This window comes from Mustelus asterias, chromosome 1, assembly GCF_964213995.1.
Source record: "Mustelus asterias chromosome 1, sMusAst1.hap1.1, whole genome shotgun sequence".
NCBI classification, from domain to species: domain Eukaryota; kingdom Metazoa; phylum Chordata; class Chondrichthyes; order Carcharhiniformes; family Triakidae; genus Mustelus; species Mustelus asterias.
Genome location: NC_135801.1, coordinates 87,971,529 through 87,984,464, shown reverse-complemented (window position 1 = coordinate 87,984,464; position 12,936 = coordinate 87,971,529).

Sequence of the window (12,936 nt, the reverse complement as noted above, 5' to 3'; positions counted from 1 at the left end):
AAAGTGTGAAGGGGAGTTAGGGCTGTTTTTTGTTTTTTTTTCAAAGCTGTGACAAGGTTCCACAGCAGTGAAGAGGGCCTTTCTGCCAAGCCGACCTCCACAGCCCACAACTCCTGTGCTGCCTCTGCACTGGCTCCAGGGTCACCCGCCACAACTCCCATTACACCCTGCCACTCCCAGAATGAAAATCTGAAGCTTCGGGGCACTTTTTCCTGGGTTTGTGGAGTTTGTGGAGACTAGAACTGTCCCATCTCTCTGCTCCTGATCCTGGAACACAAATTCAGGCCAAAGAGTCTGCAAAGGGGTATAGATAGAATCATAGAATCCCTACAGTGCCGAAGGAGGCCATTCGGACCATCGAGTCTGTACTGGCCCTATTCCCGTAACCCCACATATTTACCCTGCTAATCCCCCTGACACTAGGGTCAATTTAGCATGGCCAATCAACCTAACCCGCAGATCTTTGGACTGTGGGAGGAAACTGGAGCAGCCGGTAGAAACCCACGTAGACACGGGGAGAACGTGCAAACTCCATACAAACAGTGACCCGAGGTTGGAATTGAACCCGGGTCCCTGGCGCTGTGAGGCAGCAGTGATAACCATTGTACTTCCATGCCATCCAAGACAGTGAGTGAGTGGTTAAGTGAGTTGGCAAAAATTTGGTAGATTGAGCATAATGTGGGAAAATGTGTGCTTGTTCACTTTGGCTGGAAGAATAAAAGAGCAGAATATTATTTAAATGGAGAGAGACTGCAGAAACCTGTAGAACAGAGAGATCTGGGTGTCCTGGCACATGAATCACAAATAGCTCTCATGTAGGTACAGCAAGAGATTGCGAAGACAAATGGAATGTTAGGCCTAACTGCAAAGGGAATGGAGTATGAAGTAGGGAAGTGTTGCTATAGCTATACCTTAGTGAAAATACAACAGGAGCACTGTGTGCATTTTGGTGTCCTTACTTAAGGAGGGATATAATTGCATTGCAAGCAGTTCATAGAAGATGTACTTGGCTGATTTCTGAGGTGAAATGATTGTCTTATGAAGGTTGAGCAGGTTACACCAACACTCATTAGAGTTGCAAAGAATGAGAGGTGATCATATTGAAACACATAAGGTTCAGAGGAGATGTGACAAGATGGATGCTGGGAAAATGTTTCCCCTTGTGGGGGAGTCCAGAAGTAAGAGGCATAGTATAAAAATAAGGGGTCTCCCATTTAGGATGGTGATGAGTATTGTTGAGAAGTGACATTTTTTCAAAGCTTTACATCTTGCACTCAGCAGGACAGTCACAAGAGTATCGATGTCAGGGAAAACAACAACTTTGTACTGTGTGAGAAGAGAGTGCTGATTGGTTGGCAGGGGGAATGTAATTGGTAGATCGAATGACATATTCCTGCTCCTTTTTCTTATCATCTTATGACTTTCAACACACCATTGTCAACATTTTAAAAGATAAGAAATAGGAGCAGGAGTAGGCCATTTGGCCCTTAGTGTCTGCTCAACCAGTCATTAAGAACATGGCTGTTCACCTACCTCAACAATATCCCCATTTCCTTAATTCCTTTCCATTCCAAAAAACTAAGTCTTGAATATACTCAATTGAACATTTATAGCTCCCTTAGGAAGAAAATTCCAAAGGGAATTTCCTCCTTCTCTATATCCTCACTTACCATTCTGCTGCCTTCCTTTCCTGTTGTTCCTCACCTCTGATGTGTACCTTTCGGCACTTAGCATACCCCATTCTCCCCATCCTCTCGGCACCTAGCATACCCCATTCTCCCCATCCTCTCGGCACCTAGCATACCCAATTCTCCCCATCCTCTCGGCACCTAGCATACCCCTTTCTCCCCATCCTCTCGGCACCTAGCATACCCCTTTCTCCCCATCCTCTTGGCACCTAGCATACCCCATTCTCCCCATCCTCTCGGCACCTAGCATACCCCATTCTCCCCATCCTCTCGGCACCTAGCATACCCCATTCTCCCCATCCTCTCGGCACCTAGCATACCCCATTCTCCCCATCCTCTCGGCACCTAGCATACCCCATTCTCCCCATCCTCTCGGCACCTAGCATACCCCATTCTCCCCATCCTCTCGGCACCTAGCATACCCCATTCTCCCCATCCTCTCGGCACCTAGCATACCCCATTCTCCCCATCCCCTCGGCACCTAGCATACCCCATTCTCCCCATCCTCTCGGCACCTAGCATACCCCTTTCTCCCCATCCTTTCTCTTTTGCCCAGCCTTTCTTGAAATTTCAAAGAAGAAAATGAGTTCTTTGTTTCTTAGAGTGCATCTATCAGCCTAAAAACACAATTGCAAATTTGTAGATACAGCTCTACATGTTCTGAGGTCCGGGTTCCTGAGGATGTCAGATGATAGAGGACAGATTTCAGGCTGGGATCAGCTGAAAATAGGCAAAAGATCTTGTACCGAGAGCAGGGAGAGGCTAGACTGGTAAAAGCAGAGAATGGGCTGATTCTGACAGACAAGAAACCAAAGTTGGGGAGCAGGTAGATGGCTGCTGAATCCAGCTAGGACTGGATCTGTTACAGTGTGCAATACATTTAGGAGATCACATAGGCTACTGTGCAGCAAAGGGTCAAAGGAACTACCAAACAGAATTGAAGGAGAGGGAGCAAGCGATGAACAGTCACAGTTTGGATTGTCAACGGACTGAGTAAACAACAGGAGTGGAGGAAAAGTGGCAATCCATGGAGTGAAGTCAGAGGTGGTGAGTGGATACTGGAGAAAGAAGATGAATCAATGGTCCAGGCGGGTACAATATTGTCTTTTAAGAAGCATTTAGACAGTTAAATGGGCAAGATGGGTATAGAGGGATGTGGGCCAAATGCAGGCAACTGGGACTAGCTTAGTGGTTAAAAAAGGAGCAGCATGGACATATTGGGCCGAAGGGCCTGTTTCCTTGTTGTAAACCTCTATGACTCTATCTTCTGAGGGGCAGTAATCGCTGTTGGATTGCTGCTCCACTCAAACATTCCCATTTCGACGCTGCTCCAGATTTCTTCCAGGATCTTCCAAGCCCAGCTTTCACAGGAATGTGGAGCGTAGTGCCATGAGGGTTCTCTGTTGCAGCAGAGTAGAGTTGAGGGGGAAGACAGGACATGCCCCTTTCTACAGCACTTGCCATCGCATGCGAAGTTTAAAGGTTGAGTGTGAATTTTAGTGTTTCGATGAATGGTGTTAGTGGATAAATGGGTGAATGGGTAGCATGGTAGGGTGGATTGTTGACTGAGGTATGTGGGTAGACTGGGTAGTGTGGATAGGTGGGTTTGGTGGGTGATGCGCGTTATCATACACGAGGCTAGATGCTCAGGAAATAAAGGCTTTTATTTGCTGTAACGAAGCAGCCAACAATTATATACACGATCCCAGACTGAGGGGTCCCAGCCAGAGCAGGTACCTTTATACCTCTCCCAGGAGGCGGAGCCCGACTGGGATGTACCACAACACTACAATACAAAGGTGTAACAACCCCACCCTAACGCCAACAGCAACAAGTAGCACAACCCATCCCTAACCCAACAGTAACATATGTACATCCTTGTAGTACTGGCCAGACCCTGGCTCAGTACTATCCAGTGGGAACCAACGATGGTTCACCACATTCACCCCTCCTTTGAGAACAAAGGCCGGCGGGGTACAAAAAACAGAATAAAATGTCATCAGTCTATAAGTTCAGACGGTCAGGGGGACCGCACCGTCATTGTGACCTCCTCAATACCGGCGGTGACACCGGAGTAGGCACTTGTGGTGGCGTTCTCCCCAAGGCGGCGTCCAGCTGTTCTTCCACGGACTCACAGGCCAGTTGACCCTGAGGTGACGGTAGTCCATGGAGTCCTGACACGCCCTGAAGTGGCGACAATCCTCTGGACTCAGGCAAGCTGTACACGGGAGTAAAAGGGTTAAGCAATGGTTCCGATGCTGCCCACGCTGTGTCCGGGGGAGAAACAAGAGTTGAGGGGTTTGTAACAGGGGGTATGGGAGCGACAGGGGTTCCTACGTCCCCTGCTGGCGCCAGGTCTCGGATCGAGACCGTGTCCTCTCGCCCGTCAGGGTATGCCACATAGGCATACTGAGGGTTGGCGTGGAGGAGATGGACCTGTTCGACCAACGGGTCGGACTTGCGGGCCCTTACATGTCGTCGCAGGGGGACGGGTCCTGAGTACGTCAACCAAGACGGTAATGAGGTCCCCGAGGAAGACTTCCGAGGGAATGAAAACATCCTCTCATGGGGAGTAGCATTGGTTGCCGTACACAGGAGTGAGCGAATAGAATGGAGCGCATCAGGGAGCACCTCTTGCCAACGGGAGACTGGAAGACTTTTTGACTTCAACGCCAGTAAGACAGCCTTCCAGACTGTAGCATTCTCACGTTCCACCTGTCCGTTACCCCTAGGGTTGTAGCTCGTGGTCCTACTCGAGGCAATCCCGTATGAGAGCAGGAATTGCCTCAAGTCATCGCTCATGAATGACGAGCACCTGGCGCTGTGAATGTAGCCGGGGTACCCGAACAGGGTAAAGAGATCACGGAATGCCTTGATAACCGTGGCAGCAGATGTATCAGAGCAGGGAACAACAAAAGGGAACCTAGAGTACTCGTCAATGATATTGAGGAAGTACACATTCTGATCTGTTGAGGGAAGGGGGCCCTTAAAATCGACACTCAGTCTCTCGAAGGGACGAGTGGCCTTGACTAAATGTGCCCGGTCAGGTCGGTAAAAGTGCGGTTTGCATTCCGCGCAAACCCGACAGCTTCTTGTTACGGACCTGACGTCCTCCACCGAGTAGGGCAGGTCGCGGGCTTTTATAAAGTGGTAGAGCCGAGTGACCCCAGGATGGCATAGGTCATTATGGAGAGTCTGCAAACGGTCCTCCTGTATACTGGCGCATGTTCCACACGAGAGGGCATCCGAGGGCTCATTGAGTTTCCCTGGACGGTACATGATGTCATAGTTATAGGTGGAGAGTTCAATTCTCCACCGCAAGATCTTGTCATTCTTGATCTTGCCCCTCTGCGTGTTATTAAACATGAACGCCACGGACCGCTGGTCCGTGATCAGGGTGAACCGTTTTCCCGCCAAGTAATGGCGCCAGTGCCTGACGGCCTCCACAATGGCCTGGGCCTCCTTTTCCACCGCTGAATGCCGGATTTCGGGGCCTTGGAGGGTGCGGGAAAAAAATGCGATGGGCCTGCCCGCCTGGTTAAGTGTGGCGGCCAGGGCGAAATCAGATGCATCGCTCTCCACCTGAAAGGGGATGGACTCGTCAACAGCGTGCATCGTAGCTTTCGCGATGTCGGCTTTTAATTTATCGAAGGCCAATCGGGCCTCTGGCGTTAGGGGAAAAGTCGTGGACTTAATGAGCGGACGGGCTTTGTCCGCGTAATTGGGAACCCACTGCGCATAATAAGAGAAGAAGCCTAAGCATCTTCTCAGTGCTTTTGCACTAGTGGGCAAGGGAAGTTTAGAAAGGGGGTATGGGAGCGACAGGGGCATATGGTCTGGATCAGGGCCAATGACCCCGTTTTCCACCACGTATCCTAGGATGGCTAAACGGCGCGTACGAAACACACACTTCTCCCTGTTGTAGGTCAGGTTCAGGCGAGATGCAGTGCGTAGGAAATTCAGGAGATTCGTGTCGTGGTCCTGCTGGTCATGGCCGCAGATGGTGACATTATCCAGGTACGGGAAGGTAGCCCGCAGCCCATTCTGGTCCACCATTCGGTCCATAGCATGCTGGAAGACCGAGACCCCATTGGTGACACCAAAGGGAACCCTGAGAAAGTGATACAAGCGACCATCCGCCTCAAAAGCCGTGTATTGTCGGTCCTCTGGGCGAATGGGGAGTTGGTGGTAGGCAGACTTGAGGTCTATGGTAGAGAACACCCGGTACTGCGCAATCTGATTGACCATATCAGATATGCGCGGGAGGGGATACGCATCCAGCTGCGTGTATCGATTAATGGTCTGACTGTAGTCAATGACCATCCGGGGTTTGTTCCCGCTCTTGACCACCACGACCTGCGCCCTCCATGGACTAGCGCTGGGTTGTATGATCCTTTCTTTGAGGAGCCGCTGAACCTCAGATCGAATGAAGATCCGATCCTCAGCGCTGTAACGCCTACTTTTAGTCGCAATGGGCTTGCAGCCTGGCACAAGATTCTGGAACAGGGAGGGTGTGGTGATCTTCAGCGTCGAGAGGCTACAGGCAGGGCGCGTTGGGCAATTTGGAGGCTGCTGTTCTCCCACTGACAGTGAAGGGAGTGGCCCACCGTACTGTAGGGTTACACTCCTCAAGTGGACCATGAAGTTTAGTCCGAGAAGTATTGGCGCGCAAAGGTACGGCAACACTAGGAGCTTGAAATGCTCGTAAACTGTGCCTTGCACCGTCAAAGTTACCACGCAACTCCCTAGCACGGTGACAGACCGGGACCTCGATGCCATAGAGATTGTCTGTTTGGCAGGTTGAATCCGGAGTCCACACCGCTTCACAGTGTCTGGGTGGATAAAGCTCTCAGTGCTCCCGCTGTCAAACAGACAATAAATCACGTGGTCATTTACCTGGATGTTCATCATAGATTTGTCAAGTCTATGAGGCTTGGCCTGGTCCAGGATGATCGACGCCACCGTTGGTTCATGAGCGCCACTGCAGGCAGCTGAAATCGACGAGGAGGACCCCTGCTGGTCGTTCGCGGTCGGTGTCGACCAACATGGCCGCTCCCATAGGTCGCACGTGGGTGATGGCGCCAAACTCAGCGACCCCTGGTGGTCACACACCTCCGACTCCGTCGACCGTAATGGCGTCGTCCTGGCCTCGCACGTGGACGAACTCCTCGATGATTTCGACGACGAAGAGCCGAGCTCTGAAGAATCACAGGCCGCACTGCCGTTCCTAGATTTAGATCGGCACACTTTCGAATAGTGCCCCTTCTTACCGCAGGCGGAGCACAACACAGCCTTAGCGGGACACCGTTGCTGAGTATGCTTCGCTCCCCCACAGAAGTAACACCGCGGGCCGCCCGGAGCTGCTGCCGTCGTCTGGCCCGAGTGTGAGCACGCCATTACGCAGCATTTCGAACCCGAGGGACGAGGCGGGATTGGCGACTGCTCCTGCCACGTTGTCTCCACGTGGTCTTCAGGATACAATACTAGGCTTTTGGAGGCCGTCTCCAGCATCTCCGCTAGCTCGATTGCCTGGGTAAGGTCAAGGTTACCTTTCTCCAGTAGTTTAAGTCGAATGTACGACGATCCGACTCCCGCCACAAACGCATCTCGGGCGAGGTCGTTCATACTCTGCTCAGCCGACACAGCTTTGAAGTTACAGCCCCTGGCTAGCTGTAGGAGCTCGTTCGCATATTCCTCCATCGTTTCGCCAGACTGCCGTCGTCGAGTGGCTAAGAGGTAACGAGCGTGTATTTCATTGGGCGGTTTGATATAACGCTTCTTCAGAAGCTCGAGGGCCTTTGTGTAATCGGTGGCCGCACGGATCGCGAGGTAGACAGTGTCGCTTACCCTCGCGTGGAGGACCCGGAGTCTGTCATCATCTGTGGTGACCGCTGCGGAGGCTGCCAGGTAGTCTTCGAAACACTTCAGCCAGTGGTCGAAGGTGTTAGAGGCGCCCACCGCACGTGGATCTAGTGTAAGGCGTTCCGGCTTCAGTATCTGCTCCATACTCTCTTTTTTTTTCTTCGACGAGAGTTTAACAACAGCAAATAAAATTGATGCGCGTTATCATACATGAGGCTAGATGCTCAGGAAATAAAGGCTTTTATTTGCTGTAACGAAGCAGCCAACAATTATATACACGATCCCAGACTGAGGGCTCCCAGCCAGAGCAGGGACCTTTACACCTCTCCCAGGAGGCGGAGCCCGACTGGGATGTACCACAACACTACAATACAAAGGTGTAACAACCCCACCCTAACCCCAACAGCAACAAGTAGCACAACCCATCCCTAACCCAACAGTAACATATGTACATCCTTGTAGTACTGGCCAGACCCTGGCTCAGTACTATCCAGTGGGAACCAACGATGGTTCACCACAGTGGGTGAGGTGGTAGTTGGTTCTGAGGGTAACCAGTTTGTGTTAGGGTGTTAGTCAGATGGTCAGGGTTAGTAAGGTGGTCATAAGGGTGGTCAGGTCTGGTCAGGTGAGTAGTTAGGTGGTCAGGGGGTTAGTCAGTTTGTCAGTGTAATAGTTCAGGTTGGGTCAAGGGGGTAGCCGGGTGGTCAGGGCATATGATGCAGTTACCAGGACTAGGTTTTAATCAGTCTAACATTGCCTGGCTAATTGTTCAAGTATGTACCGTGGAACTGTCCAAAATCGCTGACTAACTCAGATTCTAATGCGGAGGGTCTCAGGGAGCAAGGGAATTGCTGCTGTGGAGGACCAAACTTCCCAGGCAGTTCCCACATAGGGCAGCGCCTCAGGACTTCCACAGGGCCCCAATGCGCATATCAATCACATGATCAGTCTCCGACAGTCCGAAGACAGGAGGATTGGGGCAATGTTTTGGTCTGTAGATCCTGAAGAGCAAAAATATATTAAAATGTTTTAATTAAATAGAAATACAAATGCAAATTCAAAACCTACTTGGAAAAAAATCACCAACAAATGACTGAGCATTGAGGCCTAAAATGCCAGCACTGGTGATAAGCAGGAAAGTAGCAGACAGAGGTGTTACACAGCATCACCAATGGTGGGAAGCCTGTAACTACATCCTAAATAAAAGCATTGTGGTTTGGGATATTACAGGCAGTTGTCTGGTGCCTGGAGAAGGGCTATCTTAATGTAGTTGAAAAGGATTGGGAAGGGGGAAGATCCAGCTGTTGTGGTCTATATCATGACTCAGGGAAGAAAGGAAGGAGGTTGTACTGAGAGAGTTCTAGGAGTTAGGTGCTAAATTAAAATGCAATTAAACCACTGTGCCACCTGCACGGTGGCACAGTGGTTAGCACTGCTGCCTCACAGCGCCAGGGACCCGGGTTCAATTCCAGCCTCGGAGGTCACTGTCTGTGTGGAGTTTGCACATTCTCCCCGTGTCTGCGTGGGTTTCCTCCCACAGTCCAAAGATGTGTGGGTTAGGTTGATTACCATGCTAAATTGACCCTAGTGTCAAGGGAATTAGCAAGCTAAGTATGTGGGGTTGCGGGACTAGGGCCTGGGTGGGATTGTGGTCGGTGCAGACTTGATGGGCTGAAGGGCCTCCTTCAGCACTGTAGAGATTCTATCTCAATGGCAGTAATATCAGAAATATTGCCTGAGCCACATGCTAATTAGCAGTGGAACTACATATCAGAAAGATAAATATGTGAGCTAAAGGACTGGCATGAGGATGAAGGGTTCCATTTTATGGGAGTTTGATAGCGGCAGTTGGGTAGGTGGGAGCTGTACCATTGGGACCAGCTGCATGTGCACTGGGTTGGGACCAAGGTGAGAGCAGAAGGGACCAATAGATTGATAAAAACGGCTTTAAGATAAGAAATTGGACAGAGTTTGGTTGGAAGCAATGGTTAAAATTATAGTTTACAGATTTGGAAAAGGGGACAAAACAAGTTTCGGTCACAAACAATAATACAGATGTTCCAGGTGAAGGGAATACTAAAATAACTAAGATAGTTACGATAGGAGTGACAAATAAGTTACATATTAGGTTAAATGATGTCAGAAAGATAGTATCAGGGCAGAAGGTTAGATGTGAGTCTCTGACCCAAAAAATAATTTTATACATACTAACACATGGAATATAGGCAGCATGGTGGCACAATGGTTAGCACTGCTGCTTCACAGCACCAAGGACCCAGGTTCGATTCTGGCCTTGGGTGACTGTGTGGAGTTTGCACATTCTCCCCGTTCTGCGTGGGTTTCCTCCGGGTGCTCTGGTTTCCTCCCACAGTCATGATGTGGAGATGCCGGCGTTGGACTGGGGTAAACACAGTAAGAAGTTTAACAACACCAGGTTAAAGTCCAACAGGTTTATTTGGTAGCAAAAGCCACACAAGCTTTCGAGGCTCTGAGCCCCTTCTTCAGGCTTCACCTGAAGAAGGGGCTCAGAGCCTCGAAAGCTTGTGTGGCTTTTGCTACCAAATAAACCTGTTGGACTTTAACCTGGTGTTGTTAAACTTCTTCCTCCCACAGTCCAAAGATGTGCAGGTTAGATTGATTGGTCATGCTAAATTGACCCTTAGATGTGTAGGTTAGGGGAATTAGCAGGGTGAAATGTGGGTTACAGGCACAGGGCCTAGGTAGCACGCTCTGTCAGAGAGTCGGCTGGATAGGCTAAATGACCTCCTTCTGCATTGTAGGGAGTGTATGACTCTATGATAAGAAATAAACTAAGTAACTAAAAGGCTCAAATGCAGTTAGAAAGTATGTCATGGTGGCCATTGCAAAGACATGGCTGCAAAGTCATCGTGACTGGGTATTAAATATTCCATATTATAAGGGCTTGCTTAAGAAAAAAATAAGGAAACTGGAAGATGAAAAGGGTAGCCTTAGTGAGGAAAGGTGTCATTACAACATTAGTGAAGGACACAAGCAATAGAAAGCAAGCAGCAGAAGCTCCATAAATAGAATTGAGGAATCAGGGGGAATAAAGCTGTAATGTAATTATCTACAGGTCTCCTGATAGCAGCAACGAGATGGTGGCATGTATTAATTTAAAGATTATAGAGAAGTGCAGCAAAAGCAAGGCTGCTTTAATGGAAGTTGTTAATTTTCAGAAAGATTCAGAAGAGCAGATTGGCTCTATTCAGAAAGGTAGTGAATTGGTCGAGTGGATTCAAGGTCATTTTCATGAGCAGTGTGTTCTAGAAAGGGGTCTGATTAGCTCAGTTGGCTTAATGACTAGTACATGGTTCAGAATAATGCCAACAGCATTAGTTTGATTCCCATTCTGGCTGAGGTAGATTTTGGACTTGCCTCCTGTCCCTTCCCAGGAGTGTGGAAGGAAATGGCAAACCACCACTAAGGAAAGTTGCCAGGAAAATGGCCCAGGATGAAGAATCCGCAGACAATGATCCAATAACCTGCCTTTGAGCAGAGCACATGACATGTTCTAGAACTGACAAAGGAACAGACCATTCCAGATTAATAATGAGTAGCAAGCCCGACTTTATTAAGGGAATAGGGCCTGGGTAAGGTCCTCTGTCAGAGAGTCGGTCAAATGGCCTCCTTCTGCACTTTAGACATCAAACAAAAACTAGCAGTAAGGAAACATTTATCTAACAATAACCAACATATTTGTGAAGGCATTTGATTAATATTAGAAATATTAACTAAGTGAATAGATGAACTTTTTACAGATGAATTTTAAGCAGGTAATATAAGGCCATTTGCTTTAATCAATTTACTATTTATGTGTTGAAAAGCTAGGAACAATAGAGGTCCAAAGTGATTTAGGAGCCCATTTATGTACATCACAATATGTGTTATTCAAGTAAACAAAAGCTAATGAGATGGTAGCCTCTCTAACCAGAGAGAAAGAAAATAAAGGAGGAAGTTTTTCTACAGTTGTACAAAGCCCGGACTACTGTTTATAGTGTGGCCACCACACCTTAGAAAGGATATATTAATCTTGGAAGGAAAGTAATGCAGATTAGCCAGAATGTTACCAGGGCTCCAAGATCTAGGTGATGAGGCAAAATTACAATAAACTAGGTTTATACTCTCTGGAACATGGATAGTTAAGGGGTGATTTAATTTAAATGTTCAGGATTTTGAAGAAATTGATAAGGTAGATAGAGGAAAAACTTATTCAGCTGATGTGGGAGTCTAGGACAAAGGGACACGATCTTAAAGTCAAAGTCAAGTCAATCAGGAGAGAAGTTAGGAAATACTTCTTCATGGGAAGACTGGTAACAGTGTGAAACTCTCACAATATCAGCCAATGCCAGTTTAATAATTTTAAATCTGAGATAAAAAGGTTAGGAAAAACCTATGTGGAGCCAGGGAGATGGATGAAAGTAAGGTACAAATCAGCCATGATCTTACTGAATAGTAGAACAGGCTTGATGGGCTGAATGGCTTACTCCTATTCTTGTATTCCACTTTAGGTGAGTGTTCAGAATAACATTAGAAATTCTGTTACAATGACACCTACTGGTATTACAAGGAACATCTGGGAAACCATCGCCAATACTTAGCATGAAAAACCCTACAGGAATGTTTACGTTACATTTATCAATAGAGTACACAATATATGTATCAATATTAGTATGTTATAATTTATATACATGTTATCAGAATATAAACGTTTTGAAATGTGGCCTGTGTGCCTTCTCTCGAAATATAATTTTGAAAACCAGCCAGACAGATTTAGTTAGAGACTGAGAGAAGTATTCAATCACTTGGCTCGGCTAAAACACTGCTACTGTATCCTGGGAAATTGTGCACACACACTGCATATGCTCAAGACAACAGGAGCCGCCTTCAGCTCACAAGCAAAAATATCAAATTCAAGCTGTGGCTTTGGGGAGAGGCAGAAGCCTCCAGATAGAAACTTTAACGAAAGTAGTACACGAGACAAAAAATAACTAATAAGTTAAATAATGTTGTGGAAAAGTATTTTTGTTTAAAACCTTAACACTGAATATTAAAAACGACAGTTGAAAATTTTGAACGATTCCATTGATTCGACAAATGATGATGGCAAAATGTTTACATTGTGTTCCAATCATAAAATATTTGTACACAAAATTCTAATGTAGTTATATTTTAAACCTTAACATGAAGTGTGACAAAGTATCACTTTTGGGCAGGAAATGTATGGGCTGGACAAGATTGTTAACATTAGAGGTACAGTTTAGTTCTCCGTATTAATCAGGAACAAACTTTAATTCTTATAGCTCTCCGACCTTCGAACACTCTGAAGTATTAAAATAGAACACCATCTTGGTTACTGGTCTGCCCT